The sequence below is a fragment of the Vombatus ursinus genome, unplaced genomic scaffold (assembly GCF_900497805.2).
Source record: "Vombatus ursinus unplaced genomic scaffold, bare-nosed wombat genome assembly UNPS02014778.1, whole genome shotgun sequence".
Lineage (NCBI taxonomy): Eukaryota > Metazoa > Chordata > Mammalia > Diprotodontia > Vombatidae > Vombatus > Vombatus ursinus.
Genome location: NW_020954556.1, coordinates 21670243 through 21688347, shown reverse-complemented (window position 1 = coordinate 21688347; position 18105 = coordinate 21670243). Strand labels below are relative to the sequence as shown.

Genomic DNA, 18105 nt, shown 5'->3' with positions numbered 1-18105 from the left:
TTGGTTCATTTTGCATATATTAATTTTGAAATGATATTTAGCATGCTGCTTGCAAAGTGGGACTGGAATTCAGGAGAGAGCTTTAGTTTTGGGAGTCATCATTGTAGAGATGATAACTCAACCCATAGGAGCTGATAAAATAAAGAGGAGAGAAGAGAAGAAGGCCCAGGATTGAACTTTTGGGGACATTCATACTTAGGAAAGGGGGGTAGTATATGTGGGAAGGAGATGATGCAGCAAAGGAGACTGAGAAGAAACAGTTTGACAGGTGAGAGAAAAGTGTAACACTGACACCAAAGGAAGGAGCCTAACGAAGAGCTGAGTGAGGGACAGTATCAAAAAGGGTTATAAGGGTCAAGGAGAGTAAGATCTAAGAAAAAGTGATCAGATTTAGCCGTTAGGATGTAGTTGGTAATTTCTGAGAGCAATTTTGGAATAAGAGTGCAAGAGGTTTAGAAATGAATTGGGGCTAAGGAATAACAGGTAGAGTGCAGACATACATGTTTAAACTCTTCAATCTCTCCATTGCCTGCCTTCCTCCTCTTTCTCTATTTTCTCTACTCTCTACTTTGAACAAGTCAATGGTCTCCATTCATTTTAACCTCTTTACCTTGCCTGCAATTAATTTCAACATGTTTATAAAACATCTACTGTGAATAAGGCATTTTATTAGTTCGTGGAGACACAAAGCTTAAGATTGTCAGTTATTGTCTTCAAACAGCTTACAATCAACTAGACTTTACTCCTATTATTCATCTTGCTTGAAATGCTCTTCTCTTTCCTGTCCAAATCCTATAGATCCTTTAAGATCCAGCTGAAGTCTCAAATCTTTCTTTAAGTTTCCCCTGACTAATGTAGTCTGAGTTGATACTTCCCTCCTCTCATGTAAGAGTTCTTACAAGAATGTATTATTTGGGACAAGCAATATTTTTTATATAGTTTCTTTCTGTGACATCAGTAGTCATGTGTGTTTTTAGAGACACTAAGCTGACTCACAGCATTAAACTGTGACCAAATGAAACTAAACTGAACTTCTTTCTCCAACTCTTGTCATTTGGGTACTGAATTTTGTGCCATATACACATTTCATTGCTCTTTTTTTGGCTGCATTTTTAATTCTGTGGTTTTTAAGGGCAGATATTATTTCAAGGAAATATGCAAAAGTTGTAGCTCTTAATTATTATTAGAGGAAGAAAAAAAAAAGTCAAACATTTTAAGGATCATTCAAGCCTATGATAAAACAGAATTAGTCCCTCCAAAGTCCAATGGAAAATGTGCTTAAAAACAAGCACCACCACCAAGGCAAACTACTGATGTAAAACAGCCTAGTTAATCCTCAGAAAACAAATACGTTCAGAGGGATCTGACAATTGGATGGGACTGTTATTAATTCTACTCTAATGCAGCATAGGACTCTAGCAGCAGAATGAACAATGAGAAATCCAGTAAAAAGAACAAAAAAACTGCTAACCAATGCTATGAAGAAAAGACATTTGTTATAGAAAGAAAATACAAAGACTGGAGTACTGAATTTTGGGAAAAGGTAATTTTATTGATTAAACTCACATTTTCATCCCAGGTATTATCAGAAAAAAATACATAGGTGAAACTATAAGATCTAGGTATCTTCATTAGATTGAAAAAAAAAACCCCAAATTATATGTTTTGGTGAATTTTTTTTTATTTCCAGAAGTCTTTTTCTGATAAATATACTGACAAATCGAGACAAAAACTATTACAATTTTTAAAATTCCCAAATGGCGACAGGATACTGAAACATAATCTTGCACCATGCATTAAAGGAAAGATTAAGGCATGTATTCAGGAGAAAAAGTAAACATACTTCAACAGCCTGACAATTTACCCAATTTAAATTAAAGCCCATTGAAAAGCCACTGAATACAATCAAGGCTAGACTTGGAAAATAAACTGTTTATTAAAGGTACAATTAATACCCAATCTGATAGGTGTGGTTTTGTGATGAAGAATTAAAGAATGTGTTCCAAAAACCTCAGAAGCTCAACGCCAAGTCACCTAAAACAAGTTGTTGTAGCAAAAGGATATAGTTCATTAAAAGTTTTTTTAAAAATACTCTCACTTAACTCTCTCACATTGACCCTTCTAACAGTCTATTTCTCTCTCATCCCTTTCACAGACAAACTCCTAGAAAAAGGTATCTATTTTTGTTGCCTCCACTTTCCCACCTCTCTGGCACTTTTTGACACTTCGTAATCTAGCTCCCAAATTCATTGAAACTATCCTCTCCTAAATTTCCAAAGATTTCTTAACTGCCAAATCTGATGGCTTTTTTCCAACTCCTATCTTTCTTGATTTTTCTTTAGCATGTAACAGTGGTCAACCAACTCCCTCTCTCCTGGATTCTCTCTTCTCTCTGGTTTTCTTTTTTTTTTTGGTGACTACTATTTGTTTCTCTTTCTACCTCTCTCAACACTCCCTTCTCAGTACTTCCTGGACCTTTATCCACATAGCAATCCCTAAATAAGGGTAAACTCTTCACACTTTCACGGTGACCTCAACTTCCCCAGGTTCAATTACCATCTCTATCATATTACTCTCTTGCTACTCTAGTAGCTTCCTATTGCCTCTAAGATCAAATGCCAACTTCTGTGTTTAGCATTCAAAACCCTTCATGCCCAGGCTCCTTCTTACCTTCCAGCTTTATTACATATTACTCCCCTCTATACATTCTACACTATAATCTAACTGGCCTTGTTGACAACTTCATATTTGCCCAGACTATTCTGTCCCCCACACCTGGAATGTTCTCCCTCTCCCCTTTATCTTTTGGAATCCTTAGTTTTCTTCAAAGCTCAGCTCAAACACCTCTACCTACATGAGGCCTTTTCTAATTCTCCAGAAGCTAGTGCCTTCATCCCCCTCTCCCCAACCCAATCCCTACACCAACGAAATCACCAGTCTGGACCAAAAGAAAATAAAACCTTATAATGGCAAGAGTCAGATGAATATACCATTTTACATTTGTTAAGGTTGTTTTATAAGGACTTGTCTTCCCCAAACAAAACTGGAAAGGGCAAAGGAATATAGTTGTGTCTTTCAAAGATATCCACAGAGCCTTTGAGGGTACTGTGCACAGAAAAGTGTTCAAATGTTACCTGATTCATCCATTCAACAAATGTTTATTGAAAACAAATATTTTTTGTACAAAGTACAATAGGCAAATCTCCAATGTACAATTAAAAGGACCCCTCAAAATACATCAAATAAATTTACTTTAGTACAGTTAGCCAAAGGTTTCTAAGTCCCTAGATACTTTTTTTCCCCTCCACTATGATCCTAAAATTAAGACACTACAAATATGGTCAGTTGTCAATGGCTTATACATGATGGGCTCCTTGATTAAAAGAGAGAAGGGAAAAAAAGATACTGAAAGATCAAGATAAAAAAAGACACAACACAGAAAGTTTTGGGCAATTGCATATGTTGAAATGCTTATGATTACTGAACTTAAGTCCATCTAAATGAATATTGTATTTGGCAAAATATGCTATATGTAAAACATGAGAAAATTTTATATTAGTCATTATCAAAATACTAAGCAAAAGTCAACTGTCACCTAGGCATGGATTGAGCTACTATTTAGAACTGGAAATAAGTCAAACTCTTGTCCTCATTAACACTCAGCATAAGTTAAGCACCTTACCAAACTGACATCAGCCATTTAAGAAATAAGCCACTAACGTTAGTGTCTCTAGCATTATGTCCATACCAAAGGTGGCACAGATGATATCTGTCTCTTGAGTTATTCATCCAGGACCTACTTCAAATTGTGAAACAGATCAAGTTTGTCTTTGACATTTTTCCATCTCTTTCCTGTTTGCCCCTCTTTCTTCTCTCTTGTATATAACAAGCCACCCCCAAATACCCAACTTTGTCTGATTTGCGCTCTAAGCTGTCTTTCCATCTACCTATATGTTAAGGTATGGTTGACTTCCAGCAGAGATAAGAGGGAAGGAAGTGGGCAAGGGGTCCAGCAGTCAAGAAGGAGGCCCAGAAACTGATTATGATGCATACATTTTTGTCATTCTTGACAGGATTTTCAATCTGTCAACTGTTTTTCGATATCCTTTGTAAAACTGATGAACTTTAAAGAAAATAATTAAATACCAAAGTCTGTCAATTATTGTCCAACATAGACTGTAATCAACCAAAAAAAAAAATACATATAAAGAACAGAATATAAAATACAGTAATGTAATTCTTAATATACAATATATACATTTCATATTCAGTGCACACACAATTCTTAATAACACCTTGAGAACTTGTGACATTAACTGAACATTTCTAAATATTCCATTTCTACACATTCATTTCCATGCTCCGAAAGTACAGTCTCATATACATAAGACTTTTGAGAAAGTCACAATTTCCTGAATAAATTGTTTTTTAAAATGCAATTTTTTGTGAATAAAGTTGCAATCTGGGAATTTAGGATAAAAATATCATTTTAATGTAATAAAGCATATTTTAAAGTAATCCAATTTTTAGAATATATTTATATTTTCTTAGTTTCCAACTACACAAATCACATATCAAAATCACAAAAATTTAACATTATAGTGAAAAACAAAAAGCAATCATGTTTTCCAAGTATTTTAAACTGTTGCAACATAAGAGTACTGTAACTTACAAGGTTGCATTTTGTGAGTATTTACTGCAATACTCACAATTAAAATACTGTACTGCATGTGAATTTAATTTAGGTTTTTATATGTTCTTTAAATTTTCATTTTTATATGTTTTCTAAGAATGTTTTCTATTTCTCTTCAACATTTCATTTGGAAAGGCAGCCAATGTGGCATAGTGGACAGAAGGCTGGACTTAGAGAAAGAAAAACCTAAATCTGAATCCTACCTCAGACACTTAGCTTGGTGACCCTGGACAAGTCACTTAACCTCTCTCAGCCTCAATTTCATCTTTAAAATGAAGATAATAATAATACCTACTTCACAGAGTTGTTCATAGGATGAAATGAGATAATATACATCAACAGCCCCAAAGAGCTATAATAATGCTACTATTATAATTAGCAATAGCAATAGTAGCAAGTTACTGTAGCAGTAATAGTAGCAATAGTAGTATACTAGCCAGTATGTGTTTTTTGTGTGTAACTAGATATTTATTTACAATTCAAAAGGGAAGTGATAATATATGATATAACTTACTCTATCCTCAAAGACCAATAAAAGGGCAAGACATACATAATTTAATTTAACAGTCACCTCAAAACCTATTGTGTTTTTTTTCCTTAGTTCCCATCTCTGCCTCACTTCCTTCACCCACTTGCCTTTCACCTTACCTTTCCTTTTTGTCTTTCCTCTCAGGTCTAACCTGCTTTCCTGGTCTCATAGAATTGCAGAGTTAGCAGACCACAGTGACTATCTAGTTCATAGGTCCTTAACCTGGGGTCCATGAACTCCCTTCCTCCTCGCCCCGCCAATATTTTGATAACTGTATCAGATTTATATATTTTATTTTACACATTCAGAAACATCAACCTGAGAAGTCCACAGGCTTCATCAGACCACCAAAGGTATCTATTACATAAAAACATTTAAGAACCTCTGATCTATAAAGAGGAAATGTACTCATATACACAAATGTATTTATGGCAACTCTATTCTTGGTAGCTAAAAACTGAAAACTGGGAGTGGGGTGGGTGATAGGAATGGCTAAAAAACAAATTACAGTATATGAATGTAACATAATATTACTCTACAAAAGAAACAATGAAATTCTGAGGTGGAATCTGAACTCAGATCTTCCTGACTTCAAATACAGTAGTACTTTATGCATTATGTATGCCTGTCCCATCCCCATAAGACTAAAGGGGACAAGAGAGGGTGAAAAAAATTTTAAATTCAAACATTTCCAGAAGTGGCTACTACTTTGGAGTTTAATACTGTTACCTTCATTTTCACTGTACCAAGTGAATTTAAAAGAATATATGCCAAATTGAGTTTTCTTTAGGCAGCTAGAAGGTACAAAGATAGAATGCTGAATTTGGAAACTAGGAAACCCTGAGTTTGAATTCACTTTTGCTGTGACCCTGAGCAAGTCATTTAATTTTTCTCAGCATCAGTTTCCTCATCTGGAAAATGGCAATAATAGTGCCTACATGAAGGGGTTATGAGGATTAAATGAGATGTGTGTAAAGTGCTCTGCAAACCTCAAAACACCACATAAATTATATTATTATTATTACTATTATGGCCTATGGTGGGATCTGAGATCCAGGTGGGTGGAAACACAGGAGCCAAGAGTTATGAGTTGTTTTGGGAAATTAACTTCTACATCCCTAGATTTCCAAAGTCAGAACCAAGAGCACCAGGAAAAAGCTAGAACAGCAATGAACTTTTTTTTTTTTTTGCACATGCTCAGTGTAAGATGAGCCAGGGCAGATCAAGCTTCAAGAACCATCTGGTTGCTTACACAGATATAGGAGGCCAGAGCAGCTGCTCCAAAACTCTGCCACCCATACAAACACAATCCAAAGAGAACCCAAATTGTCCCTGTGCAAAACAAGGATGGCACTTGGAGGATGGGGAAAGAAGAGAATTTTTTTATTTGTTTAAAGAAAAAAACTAAAACCTTATTTTTTAAACTTTGATATGACTCTCGATAGAGAGCTCAATTTCACTTGAATATAACTTAACCAATGCTTCCCAAACCTAGCTTATCATTATATCTTCTTTTAGAGCCTCTTCACTCAAGAGAGCGCAGTATTGTCTTATATTCAACATTCCAAACCCAAACAATCTGTATCAAGTCCCAGTTTCTGCATGAAGACTTCAAGACTAGTCCTCCTTAATCTCCTCCTATCCTGAGCTTTTACAGTACCTATAATCTACAGTACACAATTTAAAAACCCTGTCATTCTATCTTGAGCTCCATTCCCCAGTCTCTAAATGCCTGAACATTTGCACTTGGATGCCCCATAAGCATCTCAAACTCAATCTATTCAAAACAAACTCATCTTCCCCTCTCTGAATCCTTTTGTATAGAAGGTACTACTATTCTTCCAGTCACACAAGTAAGAAACCTCAAAACCAACAACTCTTTACTTTTCTCATCTCCCAAAACGAAATATATGGCCTTGTAAATTCTACTGCCATGTCTCTCATAAAAGTCCCATTTTCTCCATTCATGGCTACCAGCCTAGTTCAGGCTTCCCATCTTGTCTTGGCTAAAAGATTAGAAAAGCCTCCTAGCTGGTTGCCTAACCACCAGTCTCTCTCTTCGCCAATCTATCTTCCACAAAGCTGCCAAATTGATATTCCTAAGGCACATGTCGTCCTGCTCAAAAAGATTCAGCTGCATTCTACTGTCTCTATTATGGAATACAAATTTCTGTTGCACATTTAAAGCCTTTCACCAACTAGCTTAACCCATTCTTCCAATTTGACTTCATTACTCCATCTCATTTACTCTACTATTCCAGCCAAATTGGCCTACCTGCTATCTTCTGTATACATTCCATTTCCTGCCTCCAGGCTTTTTGTACTGGTTGAACCCAATACTCTCCCCTCCTCCCCTCTATCTCTAGGAATGCCTATTCTCCCCTTCAAGGAGTTAAAATATCATTTCTTACACCAGGATTTTCTCAATCCCTCTTCTTACTCCTAGTCAGTATTTTTTTTTCTGTTCAATTTTAAAGTTTTTCTCTCCTACCCCCACAGTCCCTTTTCATTTACCTAGCTGTATACATACCACTCCTCCAGAACAGACCATAAGCTTCTTGAGGAAAAGTCTGGTTAAAATTTTTGTCTTTGTTTCTCCAAAGCCTAGCATACTATCTTACAAATAATAATGATGATGATGATAACAGGGATTAAACCTGTGACTTCACTGGTATATGAACTTTTAAGTAAGGAAATTACCTCTACCAAAGCAGGACTGCACCTTCTCTGCAATCTAGAGCACTGAATGACCAAGTGAGTTGACTGTAGTCACACAGCCAACATGTGTCAGAGTGAGACTTGAACTGAGGTCCATATCCACTAAGCCATTCTGTCTCTTTAGTAAATAATAAAAAGATAGTGCTATACCAAGCTTCATGGAATGAAAAACTTTAAAAATATGGAGACTTAGCAGAAATCAAATAATGAGGTATAAAACATACCCATCATCCTCTCTGTTACTGAAATTGTACTAAGGATGCTTTCAGTAGCCTAGAGAAGAGCTTATATTCTAATACTTTTAATTCAACTACAATGGAGTTGACAGAAAGATGTGTCCACGCCATCTCTAAATTAGAACTGAATCATTTTTCTCCACAGAATTTCAGTTACATTAAGAATTGAGCAAATAGAGTTGAGGTTTTTTGTAGGCTGGTTTGGGAACCTAATCAATGTTGTTCTGTGGAAGCATATACACCAAAAGTGACCCTTTTGTTGATCCTGGACCTGACTTTAGTTTTCATCAAGGAAGACCACCTCTCTTTGGGAGGGGAAGGGGTCCTCCAGCATTAATATAACAAGAGTTTTGTCTGGTAAACTGAAGACCTTAACACTAAACTTTATACTTAAAAAAAAAAATCTAACCAAAGGAATTTTTGGGTTTTTTTGTGTTTTGATTACTATGAAACGTAAGTAGGTGACAGTCATGTCCAGAGATATCTTCCATGTTGAGAGGGAAACTATCCATTTAAATCTCTCTCTGTAGAGAACTGCCTGGATATCAATAAATTGTCTCTAACAGACATTGGTTAAAAACAAAGACCCAGAGCATTTCTTCCATAGTTTCAATGGAAAAAAAAAGCCTATGTTTTAAATCAATGATTTACCAATATACAGTTGGAACAAAAGTAATTTGTAATTTGGGATCTTCCTGAATGTGTCATCTCATTTATATGAGGGAAATGCAACCCTCCGTTCTAGAAAGTTGGAAGTTAAAAGATTATGCTTTATGTTCAAAATACTGCTCCTTGTACTGGCTCTGAAAAGAAAACAAAGAGATGAACATCTGCATTAAGCAAAAAATTAAAAAAAAAAAGAATGTGTAAGGAGGCTGCTTCTGATATATAGGCAGGTACCAAAGATTTATTAGAGCAGAGATCTTTTATGTAACAGGTTCACAAAAGATAACTACTGATCCTTCTCATTTGGGTTCACTAAGTACTCTCTACCAAATTAATATTTCTTTTAAAATTGTGGTCTTTGAAATAATGAACATTTACTTTTATTTTTAAAAATACAATTGAAAATATTAACAATTGAACTAAATGTTTAATTACAACATAAGAAAAAGAGGACAGTAAAGAATTTTTAGCTAAAACATGTGAAAAATAGTTCCAAAAGAAGTTAACTTTGTAAATAATACCAAAATTTGTCTGGTGTTGTTACTAAGGAAAAAGAGAAAAAAAATTCTTTCAGTACCTGAGAACACTGGCCCTTTCCAATTCACATAGAAGCAGCAATTTTGAAAGGTGTTCTTACATGTAAACAGAGTAGTTACAACAATGGAAGCCTGACAGTAAGAGGCTGTGGAAGCAGCTGGAAACAGCTGAGGAGGACCTTTCAAAACAGGAATATGGGGAACTGATAACAAGTACGTAAACGTACTGAATTTGTTACCAATAATTATAGGGGTCATGAATCTGAGAACAGAGTCTAGAGTAGACAGAAAGAAAGGATGGATAATAAGAGAGAAATCCTCTCTGTAGAGGGTCTAAAAAAATGAAATTTTAAAAACTTGTGAACAGGACTAGTCAAAAAATAGGAGAGGAAGGAGGAATCTTCTTGACTGAGAGGGAAAAAAAGGGAAGAATTATATAACCAGATAAAAGCAGGAGAGAAAAAGGAACTAATAAGTAAAATCCCAAAGGGGAAAAGGGTAACAAACGACAAGGGATCAATAGTGAGGAAGAGAGACAATGGGAATAAGACTACTACTGAAGGAACATAGTAGAGGATTTTATTTAGATCAAAAGGAGGGGAAAAGTCCTAATATGAAAAAAAAAAACAGATGAAAGAAAATGTAAACCTAACTCATAACTTTAAACTTGAATGGATTAAGCAATCCAATAATATTGAAAAGTAACTGATTAGATGACACAAAATCTTACAATCTGTTGCTTACACAAGAAATATTTTTAAAAAACAAAAGATACACCCAAAATAAAACTGAGGGGATAGAAAAAAAATTTACTCTGCATCAAGTGCATCCAAAAAATCAGGAGTCACACTGACACTGACAAAGCAAAAACAAATATTCAAAAATACATTTTTACAATATTTTACAAACAAGAGAACTATCTTAGGCTGAAAGGAACCACAGACAACAAACTAATATCAGTAATACGCATGCACTCTAAATGCCTTGGTATCCTAATTCATAAAGCAAGAGCTATGAGAAAACAAAGATAGTAATCCAATAATGATGAGATTTCAATATCCTCTTCTTAGTTTTGGCTAAGTTTAACAAAAAATATTTTTTTAAAAGGGAAAACATGGAACTGAACAAACAGCTGAAGAAACCAGAGTTAAAAGACCTACGGTGTTTTCTAAATGGGGCAGCAAATGATTATACATCTCTAAGCACCACATGGAACTTTTGCAAAAACTGACCATATACTAGATATGACCATGCACAGAGACACTGCAAACAAATGCAAAAAGGTAGGAATAGTTAACATATTCATACCATAATGCAATAAAAATACCATAATTGGTTCAGGGACCACAAACAAAACATACAGACTGAAATGGAGATTTAACAATGAAATCCTAAATCAATAAGTGGGTCAAAAGAAAAAAATTATTTAAACAATAACTATGTAAAAGAAAACGAAAATGATGAAACAACATACCAAAATTTCTGGGATGCAGCTAAAGCAGTCCTCAGGGGAAAAATCAAATCTTTACAAACATACATTAACAAAACAGAAAAAGAGAGGATTAATGAACTGAATGTGCATTTAAAAATTAGAAAATCACAACAAACCTACACTAAGAACAAAACAGGAAATACTAAAAAATTAGATGGGAAATAGATATATTAGAAACAAAAAAAAAACCCATAGAAGTGATAAATAAAACTAAAGCTGGTTCTTTGAAAAGACTAATACAATTGATAAAATGTTAGTAATCTGATTAAAAAGCCAAATACAATAGAGCAAATAAATGAAGTGAAATCACAGCAAAATCATAATAAAAAGAATAATCAGAACTTATTATGCACTTATATGCTAACAAAATTGAGGACACAAAAGAAACAGAGGAATACCTTCAAAAATATAAAATATCCAAACTAAGAGAAGACCAGATAGAGGTCTTAAATAACCCTATCTCAGAAAAGACCTTGTTGTTAAGGAACTACCAAAGAAAAAAACTCCTGGTCCTAATGGATTCACAGGAGAATTCTATCAACTGTTAAAAGAATGGTAGCCATCCTTTACAAATCTTTCTCAAAAATTGAGAAAGAACCTAACAGAAGCCTTTTAGGAGACAAATATCGCCCTAATACCCAAAACAGGGCAAGATAAAACACAGAAAGAAAACTATAAGCCACTATCATTAATGAACATTGACTCAAAAAATTTTTTTTAAATTCTGTCAAATAGACTGCAGTGATTTATCCAAGAAATCATTCGTTATGAACAAGTGGAATTTATGCCAGATTTGCAGGCATGATCCAATATTAGGGAAACAATCAAAATAATTTGATCCAAAAATCACATGATCATCTCAATAGATGCAGAAAAATATTATTTTATTCTAAAAACCCTACAAAGCATAGGTATAGAGGGATCTTTTTTAAAAATATAAAAACAATCTATCTAAAACCAAAAACAAGCAATGGAAACACACTAGAACCTGTTCCAATAAACACACGAGTGAAGTAAGGATGATCACTTCCCCCAGTATTATTTGATATGGAGATGGTACCAATAGCAGTAAGAGGAAGAAATTAAAGATATAAAGATCAGCAAAGAAAAGTTAAACAATCTGTATTTGCTGAGGATGTGATGGTTCACTTAGAAAACCCTAAGGCATCACCAAAAACACTCACTGAGATAATTAAGAGTTTCAACAAAGTTACAGGCTACAAAATAAGTCTTCAAAAATCAATAGCACTAATAACAAAACACAAGAAACTACAACAGAGGGAATCTCATTCTAAATAACTACGAAATGCATAAAATATCTGGAGGCTGACCTATGAAAGCACACAAAAGGCACGTATAAAGTTGATTACAAAGTGCTGCTTACACTTGACCCATCCTAGGTAATCATTTAAAATGGTGAGGTACTCTCTTGATCCAGAGAACCCCACAAAATCATGCAAATCAAGGGGCTTAAATCTCTGGGTCCACTTCAAGAAGACCCGTGAAACATCCCAAGCTATCAAGGGCATGCATATCCGAAAAGCTACAAAGTATCCAAAAGATGTCACATTGAAGAAACACTGTGTTCCCTTCAGGCAATATAATGGAGGAGTACGCAGGTGTGCCCAGGCTAAGCAGTGTGGTTGGACACAGGGTTGTTGGCCGCAAGAGAGCCCTGAATTCTTGCTGCATAGGCTTAAAGATGCAGAGTAGCGCACAACTGAAGGGTTTGGATGTGGATTCTCTTGTCATTGAGCATATCCAGGTTAACAAGGCTCCCAAAACGCGACAGCATACTTACAAGGCTCATGGTTGAATCAACCCATACATGTGTTCTCCTTGCCATATTGAGATACTTACTGAAAAGGAACAAATTGTTCCTAAACCAGAAGAGCAGGTTGCTCAAAAGAAAAAGATATCCCAGAAGAAAGTGAAGAAACAAAAGCTTATGGCACAGGAGTAAATGTGACATTAGAATGCACATGAAAGTGAAATGAAAACATTTGTTACAGTAACAAAAAAAAAGTGCTGCTTAAAGAAATACAGAACAATTTAAATAGCTGGTGGAATATTCAATATTCATGGCTAGGCCAAGCTAGTATGATAAAAATGAGAACACTATCAAAATTAATTTATACTTTTTATGCTAATGGTAACCAAATGACCAATTGAAATACTTTATAGAACTTGATAAAATAACAAAATTCATTTGGAAAAAAACAAAAAAATCTAGACTACCAAGGGATATAACGAAAAGAAACAGGGATTAAGGGGAAATAGTACTTCCAGACTTTAAAGTATATTATGTAGCAGCAGTCATCAAAACAATCTGATATGTAATTAAAAAGACAGGTAGATCAATGGAACAGATTAAACAGGACAGAATCAGAAACACTAGAAGTCAATAACTAAGTGGTTGACAAAGTGGAAAACATAAATCAGCTAGAAAAAAATTCCTCATTTGATAGTAAATGCTGCAAAAACTGGAAATCAGCCTCGAAGAAATTAAGCTTAAACCAACACCTTACACCACACACCACAATACATTCTAAATGGACATGTAACCTTAAGTTGGAAGAGATATACATTACACACCTCTCACAACTGTGCATAAGGGATGTATTCTTAACCAACAATAAAAGCAATTACAAAAGATGAAATAAAAAATTGATTACTTGAAACTGAAAAACTTCTTCAGAGACAAAATGCATCTAGGATAAAAGGGAACTGATTGAATCAGAAAAAAAAATCTTTGTATCAAATGTCTATGATAAGGCTTTGGTATCTAAGATATATAAACAATTAATAAAAAATATATTTAACACTAACAGCCATTCCCCAAAGGTAGTCAAAGAATATGAACAAACAGTTCTCAAAAGAAGAACTGCAAAGTATTAACAACCACATAACGAATGCTCAAATTACTAGCAATTAGAGAAAGGAAAATTAAAAAACAAAACAAACAAAAAAACCCGAGGTTTTGCCTCACACACTGCAAATTGGTAAAAATGACAAAAAATGGTAGGGTTTATAGAATGATAGACCCACTAATAAATTGTTAGTGGAGCTGTGAAATGGTACAACCATTTTGGAAAGAAATATGGAATCATGCAAATAAAGTGAATAAAATGTCCATACCCTTTGAACCAGAGATTTATCACTGGGCTTATACCCCAAGAAAACTGTCAATAAGAAAGTCCTCACATACTCAAAAACGTTGATAGCAGCACTTTTTGTGATAGCTAAGAACTGGAAATAAAGTAAATGTCCATCAAATGAGGAATGGCTAAACAAACTGTAGTACATGAATGTAATGGAATATTATTGTGCTGTAAGAAATCATTTGAATGATGAATGCACAGAAGCATGGAAAGATCTTTATGAACTAATGTGAAATAAAGTAAGCAGAGCAAAGAAAACAATATACAAAGTAACTATAACAATGTATACGACAAGAACAACACACACACACAAAATCAAAAGTGAATGTAACAAAATTATAAAGGGCAAGCAGGAATTGAATTAAAAGATATGAGAGGACACCCCCAACCTACCCCATCAGTTGTACTGATTTTTTTTCCTCTCTTAAAAATACTATTTGCTATATGGGATGGCTCTCTGGGAGAGGAATGGCGAAGGACACTTGGGATAACAACAATTTAAGAAACAGAAGATATCAATTAAAAACTTATTTTAAAATACTGAAATATGTAATCCTTTTTTGAGATCCAACATCACAGATTCCTCTCATTTTCCGCACTTGTTTTAACTTCTCATCTCAAAGAGATAGTTTCCAACTCTATATGTATAGTCCTATGATCCTATTTTATTCTTCAGAAAACAAGCTCCTCTTCCAGGTACTGTGATCAGTCAACATGTTCTAATATTATTTCTTCTATGGCAAAAAGATTTTTTAGTTTATTTAAATCTTTTTAAAAGATGTAGATTGTAAAAGGAAGCAATGTTTATATATACCTTTAGGAAAAAAATGTTTTTAGTTCTATAAAGGATGTATGAATATTTTTTAATTAAAGCTTTTAGAGAAGGTGGCACCTTATGAGAGGTGACTTGAATAAATAAAATTTCAATAAGCAAAGAAATAGGAGTGTCTTCCAGGAGAGTTTGTACTAATGAACAGAGGCAGAAGACTTCAGGATAAAAATCAAGAATAATTAGCAGTCCTATTTGATTGGAATATCAAATAAATGCAACGGAGTAGGGTGAAATAAGGCTGGAAAGGTAAGATGGAGACACTGGAGCTTTTGTTTTATCCTAAATACCCAGTAATCTCCATCTTTTCGGTTCTGTAATCCTATCATAAAAAAAGTTATTGAGCCTATACTCTCAATATGGATATATTTATTTATGATTTATAATATGTGCTACTCCACTACTGCATATATTATAAACAAATAAAAATGTTAGCAGGAAATATATTTTAATTGATTTTTTTTAATTGATTTTATTTTTTATTTATTTTATTTAGTTTTATTTGTTTTTTTTATCATATTTCAGAGTACAAAAATTTTGCCTTCACCAAAAAAATTTAAAAATTTTAAGAGCAATGTTATCGAATATGCTTCATTATTTTGGAAAACATGGGTTTAATACCTCATGATACAACAATTTGAACGTCTGCTTCCAAGTTCAGTTTATTTCGATATTTGGTTTTAATGGCTGCCATTGGCTGGGGAAAAACAAAACAAAACAAAACACTGGCTGCATTTACTAAGCAATGTTCAATGCTACCAACCTATTATGCAAATGTTTTTGCTGATACTTGGTTAGTAAATTTTCATCTTCCCTGATGTCTATAAGTTTTCCTTCCAAACTAACTGGAAGGCATTGCATTTTTGTATTTTTAACAAATGTATTCAAAATACTCTGAAACTCATTTGGAAGATCTTAAAATAGGTTAGAAAATTTTGTTTCCAAGTTTGCTTGTTTTTTTAAAAGGTGCACATATGAAAGTATGCAGTTATTATAAGTGATACAACTTGTTTGGGGCAACAAAAATTTGTTAATGTTTTTCTAATTATGATAGCTTCTTACTACTTTAGTAAATATCTCAAAGCACAAAATATATAGTTAGGGTGAGATTCATTGTTAGTGATAGTGGATGGAAATTCATATTTCAAATCTTGCAAATTTGCAATGTGCAATTTGGCCAATTTATTCAGATTTGATTAGCTAATCATTGTATTTACCTCAGGTACTTTGTTTGTGACAAGGGATTTCTTTCTGATGGGGGGGAAGGTGGGTAAAATTTTAAAAATAAAAAATGTGCTGAATTGGATAGACATCCAATCACATGTTAAGTGGTAAACAAACTAGGAAACTGCAAGGAGGGTGGGTAGAAAAAAAATGCTTTAAGGACATAAGTAATTATCAAAGGATTTCTTTTAACAAAAAGTATAGTTAAGAAGTTATCCTATTGTATGCTACATCCCTTCTAACACCACTCCAATACCTGGCTAGTATATGAGTTCTAGGATAGAAAGCATATACACAAGGGATACCATAACTTTTAAAAAGTTTGGAAATTATTTAACTGAAAAAACATACACAAATTTTATTTATGTTATTTTTTTAAATTTGTGTTTGATTGTATCTATGGCAGTTGTTCATTCATCACATACAAATTAAAATAGCAGCCAGATGAGTGACCAATTGACCAGCCAAGAAAAGATCAAAAGTTCGGAGACAATGGGAAATCGAAGGAACTGATGGGCTTTCTCCAAGAGGCAAACACACTAAAGGCACTCTAGTATTACTTTACCAAAGCACAAATTTAGTTCACAATATCTCCAACTAGTCATCATCTAATCTTTACTTGAAAACCTGAAGGAAAACCTCTGGTGGTCAACTATTACCACCATCACCCATCACCAAGGTAACCCAATGCATTTTGAGGCAACTCTAACTATTAGGAATATTTTTTTTATATTGAGCCAAAATCTGCCCCCTCCCCGCTATAATTTCCATGGATTAGTAGCCCTCTGAAGCTAAGCAGATAAAACAAATCTCATTCCTTTTTCACCATATAGTCCCTCAAATATTTCTAAATATTAAATTACAAAGTTCTTCTGATGGTCCCAAACTTCTCCCTGAAACAAAGGCCCATCTTTTTATGTTAGTATTCTTCTATTCTTCTGGTAGAGTATAGCTAAAAGATACAGAACATCTATAACCTTCAAAGAATTGAAAATAAGTATGACCTAGAGGGCAACAGCAAACCTGGTATGTGGCAACTGTAAACAGGCTGCACCAAACGACAAATGTAATTACTACACTGAAGTGGGGAAGAAAAAGGCATCCAAGTAATAGCTAGGTGGCACAGTGGATTGAGCACTGAACCTGGAGTCAAGAAGACCTGAGTTCAAATCCAACTTTAGATACTTACTAGTGTTACCCTAATCAAGTCACTTACCCTGTCTGGCTCAAGTTCCTCATCCGTAAAATGAGGATAGTAATAGCACCTACCTCTCAGAATTATTGTGAAGATCAAATGAGATACTAGCAAAAAACAAACAAAAAAACACCTTTCTGCAAACCTTAAAGCACTATATAAATGCTAGTTACTATTAGGAACATGGGCAAAAGAGTAGATGGGGCTAAAGTAAAGTAGCTTCCCAGCACACAGGTGGATCTCTTCATGAGGAACTTATATATATGAGCTACAAAGGATAGGCAGGCATGAGTGGGCTGCAATCTGCATTATTAGAGGAAGCACCAACATCAGTGAGGTCACAAAGTAACTTGAGCATTTTAATACTTGATACTTTTAGTATCTACGTATGCTGTCTACCCCTTCTAAGTCTCCATTTTTTGCAAATTAAACATCATCAGTTCTTTCAAATAATCCTTTTATAATAGCATAGCTTCCAATCCCTCCAGCACTCTTGTCACCCTTCTCTCAATGGACTCCAGCTTATCTTTTTTTTTTTTTTGAGAGAATCTAGACCTCTGATTTCCTTAGGATAGAGAACTCCCCAGAATGGAAACTCCCCTCAATGATGCAAATCCACAACACTCTGTAATTCATACTTTTAGAGTTTCATGAGACTTGCCCATGTTCACAAAACTGATTGTTGTTGTAATCTGTCATTCTTGAAGAGGACCATGACATCAGGGAGGTGATGCCATGACATGCAAGTGAATTGGATTTAACTGGGGGAGGGCTGTGCAAAGTCACCAGCCTCTCTTTCTCCTCTGGAGTCATCTGGGTCCAGTGG

The 18105-nt window shown here is 34.4% G+C and overlaps 1 protein-coding gene and 1 pseudogene across 1 annotated transcript in view; one reads left to right on the top strand and one right to left on the bottom strand.

The window, feature by feature from the left end:
* PPP3R1 (protein phosphatase 3 regulatory subunit B, alpha) overlaps nucleotides 1–18105 on the bottom strand; it is a 90297-nt gene that overhangs the window by 57186 nt on the left and 15006 nt on the right. The window lies entirely within an intron of this gene.
* On the top strand, nucleotides 12267–12833 carry LOC114045483 (annotated as a pseudogene).